Source organism: Helianthus annuus, chromosome 12 (genome assembly GCF_002127325.2).
Source record: "Helianthus annuus cultivar XRQ/B chromosome 12, HanXRQr2.0-SUNRISE, whole genome shotgun sequence".
Classification (NCBI taxonomy): Eukaryota; Viridiplantae; Streptophyta; class Magnoliopsida; order Asterales; family Asteraceae; genus Helianthus; species Helianthus annuus.
Window position 1 is genome coordinate 69331768 of NC_035444.2, and position 5177 is coordinate 69336944.

Genomic DNA, 5177 nt, shown 5'->3' on the forward strand with positions numbered 1-5177 from the left:
CACACCACCCACCTTCAACCACGTCGGCGATCAGAATGAGTCGAGCATCCACCACCACCGGCGATCAAACATTACTTCTGTCACACCCCGACCACGTAAAACAACAAGACGTGGGAGTGTTGTAACAAAATCATTGTTTCACAACCATGGAATAAATAATTTTGTTTTATTGAATAAATGAACTCATTGTTTTAATACAATCAGATAAGTACAACTATTTTCTTTCAAGTTTTTAAGTCGCTAAAGCACGAGTCCATCCTATGTATAGCATGTACCAACAATCATCACATAACTGCACCTGAAACATGTGTAAAAATAGGTACGTCAGCATAAAAATGCCTGTGAGATACATAGGTTTTATTGATTTAGGATTCATGACTTATAAGTTTAAAGAAAATGTTTTAATAAAAGTAGTCATGATCCTTGTAAAAATGTTTTTATTTTGTAAACCATATAAAATCGATAAGAAAACAGATAATATAAAAGAAAAATGTAATAAATAAATAGGTACGTAAAAAATGAGTTTATATATATATATATATATATATATATATATATATATATTGTTTGAAAAACAATATTTTGATAAAAAGGTTTATAGTATATATAAGAATATACTTTAGTTTTAAGAAAGTCGAATAAGTAATATATTACAATATATTTTAGATCAAAGTCGTTAACCCAAGTGTACTAAATAACGCCACGGTATGTAATGTGATGAAAACACTTATATATAAGAAGTACCAGCGGCGTATCTACCATGTTTTTATCATATTACACCCGTCCCGTTATCTAAACACTAACCAAAACCCAATTGTTAAACAGATAGTATATTAAATATACTTTAGTTGTTAAAAATAATAAATTTTCAGTAGTATATCAAAAGTATACTTTGGTTTTATAAATAACATATTTAAACTATGCTTTGGTTTTGAAAATAACATATCAAACTATGTTTTAATGATTAACAAAATATATGTTGGTTTTTGTACAATATCACATATGAGAGCATATAAAACTATACTTTTGGGAGTATAACTAAATATACAAAAATAATGTGACTTAAGAATTCATTCAGACCTAGTGCATCAAAATACACCTTTGAGACTATAGGGATACCACAAAGGCAATCCCTATTTGGATGGAGAAACAAATTGGTTTCAGACATTCCATGACAACAGGAATGGGGTGTCAAATCCTATAGCGCTATATCATACTACCAACTGGCCTGGTGAACCAAATAAGTACTATTCCAAACATTTATTTTATAATCTTTAAGAAAATTTTAGAGTTTAAACCATAAATAATCGTTCAGTTTGTATAAAGGTAAGTACTAGCATGTATAATCAATTATACTTTTGAAAACAAGAACATAACAAATAGGTACACATGTTTCACCCCAAAACAGTTGAAAACAGTAAAAGAGGGGACTATGTACTCTCTTGAGAGTGCTTAGAAGTCTTGAACAACTATCAAGCAAGCTAGAGGGAGCACGGAATCAAACGACACCTAATATAGGTAACTATATAAATAAACCGGACCTAAAACGAAAGATCGGATAGGATGAGGTCTCGTAAACCAAATGAGTGTGGGAACTCATATGATATGGTTTAACAAGGCCTACATACTAAAAGGAACCTAAACTAAGTGCTTACGACCCATTACGACCCGTTTAGGTAGCTTACGCTACTTTAATGCGTCGTTCGCGTAAAACGCGTTCGGACCGCCTAACTAGTCCTATGACAAGTATCATATGCCTAAACATGTTTAATTATGTTGCATAATCAATTAAATGACAAAAGTTTGGGTTACATATGCTTAAATATCAATTATGCATAAAAATGGTATTTTGGTAATTTTCCTAATACATATAAGCTACCTATCATACAACTAGCTAAACGACGTGACCATAAGGTATAACATCGGAAGGTTATTCCCTATAAAACTATGGTCACCTAAACATGTTTGGTCGGATCCTAATGATCGACCAAACAGGTCGTGTTCGAAAGTCGAAACGGGTGTTTAGTCCGCTTGACTTACGACTCTACACAAGCACTAATCTAAAAAGTGACGAGCTAAACATGCTAAAACATGTTTAGTTAAGTTAGAAAACAGGTTTGGTATCAAAACAAACGGTTTTGATACCTAGAAGTAATTTGGTTACAAAATAGGCAAGAATACGCATTTTGGCCGAAACTACGACTCGTCACTGAGCCTAGATAACGTGGTAATCAGTATGTATAGTCACTAGGGACTATAACCATCATGATTACGCTCACGTTATGAAGTTCAAACGAACTTCGCATTGACCATAAACTGGTTAATGCAGAAAGTCAAATGCAGTTTGACTTTTAAGCTAAAAACGAAAGAAAAGAACGAAGGAATACTTACAAAGGGTCCCCGCAAGCAAATCTTGATCCAAGTAGCTCAGGTATGAAGCAAAGACTTCAACTTAGAGCATCTTAGATTAGATTTGAATGAGGAAGAAGTGAAACTATGGTGGGTATTTATAGGAAAACAAGAACCGTTAGGATCGTTTCTTGAAAACTGAGCTTAAATCTGGACCGTACATATGTGCCCATGGTTTTCTAAAACCATGGGAGCCCCTAATATGAGTCCATGGTATTATAAAAACCATTAAACATCAGCCCATAGTTTGCAAAACCATGGGCTAAAACCATCAAAACTTTAAAATTGGACTAGGTTCATTGAATCTGGTCAGAAATTTCAAAAATGGTCCCTGCACTTGTAAAACTTGATTTTTGGCACTTTTAAACCCCGTTAACCCCATTTCAAGGCTCTAAAATGATGTTAAAGTATAGGGAACTCAAAACATGCTCAAAAATATCTCGGATGTTGGTTCGTTTGGTCGTACGATCGCGTTATTTGCTTAATTACGACGGAAGTCGTAACGAACGCAAAAACGATCCAAATCAAGCGACGAATGAAATTTTCTTATGCCAAACACTAAAATAAAATATTTTAATGCTTACATAAATTTTTGGATGTCCGGATATATTCAGAACGTAAGATATGCGCGAAAATGCAAACTTGTGCACTTTTTGACGCTTTTAGTCCCTATTGATCAATAAAGTTTGTTTTAGCATACCGAACCCCTCAAAGCCTATTTCTAAGCTATGTAAAGGTTATTTAGGGTATGTTTAACTTATGATCAAGTTCCGGAATGTTCGTTACTATACAAATCAGTATAGTTTCGCAGTTTGACACAAATAGTCCCTGCGATCGAACAAACTTTGATTTCAACACACCAAACCATCTAAAACATATTTCTAAGTTATGTGAAGGTTTTTTAAGGTATGTTAATCCCATTTCACTATTTCGGAGTGTTCGTTGCATTAAACTGGTTATATTTACGCATCAGTGCGCGTATAACCTTCCAGAAAGCGATTTAAAGCTTGAAATCGAACAAGAATTGATAAGTGCAAATGATACACATATTTATACAAATCCAAAGTATAAAATACAATATTTTATTGGTTTGGAATTTGTTTGATGGTTGAAGTGACACAGGTGTCACAACTTCCATGTCACACCCCAACCGATGGCGGAAACATCGGGATGAGACGAAGTGTGTAGATTGCTCAAAACGTCATAACACTATGTGACAATAATTAATTTAAATTCGAATTTCATTTCAAAACTAAAAGTCATACATGATTCAAAAGGAAATAACAACATTGTTTCAACAAGTAACATAACAAACAAAAGATAAAATATTCTAGGCGTGTATCTAGTCCACCCTAACTTGTTTCATGAATCATCCATACTTCAATAATCAACCTGCAACATGTATTAAAATAGAGTTTCAATGCAAAAGCAAAGAGCGAGTATACAAGTTTGTTTACATAACATAATAGAATAAAAACTCATATCCAACATGAACATAACAAAATAGTTTCAACGTGCTAGTTTACGTAGTCCAAGTGATAGCCCAAGTTTCCCAATGCGTTAAAGTACCTAACCCAAAGTTTAACGGGAGGTTGATATGTCTCCTCCTAACAATACCCCAAAGACTAACGGGGAGGTGCATTACTCCTATAGCGCTACTATTGTTAAGGCGGAACTACACACAAGAATTAAACGTTCACATAGCACAAAATAGTCTCAAGATTCACAAGTTTCATGTTTCATGTTTAAATGGATAGAGTAAGTTTCAAATAAGTTTCAAGTGTCATGTGCGTTTAATATAGAATACATGTTGCACCCAAAGTGTTAAAAGTAAAAATGGGTTCGAGTATACTCACAGTTTACAAGTGGTGACTTGAAGTTCCGAGAGCAAGTTTGTAGATGAATTAGTTCGGAGCACCTTGTCCTTCTACACAAGGGAACGTAGGTGTGTGAGTTGGCATATACGGAAGATTATAGATTCGGAGTTTTTAAAATATAAAGAAAGTAACATAGGTGAAAATAATCATCTTGTACACATAACTCTTGTTCTTGACACTATTGAAACTCAAAAGAGTTGGTATGATTTCATGGATTCTAAGATCCATTAGAGTCGTAACATGGGCATGGTCATAGATGATGTAACGTCCACTTAACAAATAACTATTAAGTCATCATCAAGTCTTAGTTACTTAGATGTATACGTATAGAATAACTTAGATATTATATAGTTTTACAAGTCTTAAGATTCAAGCATGAGGTAGGAGATTAATGTCTCCATTTAGGTACCTCTTTGTGTCATAGAATACATACATGAGGTAGGAAGAACAAGCTTCCATTTAGGCACCTCTATTGTTCACCACTACACTTGTTGTTATAAACAACAAGGAGGGTCATGAACATACAAGTATCAAGGTATTAACAACAACTAATCTATAGTAAAACATCAAGTAATGAGTGGATTCTTATGAAGGATAGCCCAAGCTAATCCAACCATCACACATTCAACAAGTTTCACACTTGAACATTACTTGTGGGTAAAACCCTAATTAAAACAGAAAGTTTATGAGGTTTTAACCTCTGATTTAGATGTCTCAACCATGTTTTTAAGCTTAACCAACCATAAGAGGGGTTGTAAGCATTAGGACATTGGTTTGAGATGTGTTTCACACAAGTTAGATGAAGTTTGCATAAGTTTGAAACAAAACAGAAAGTTTTTGGTCAATTTCGGAGCAATTCCAGGTCTCATTTCTCCAAGGAGAAGTCAAGGA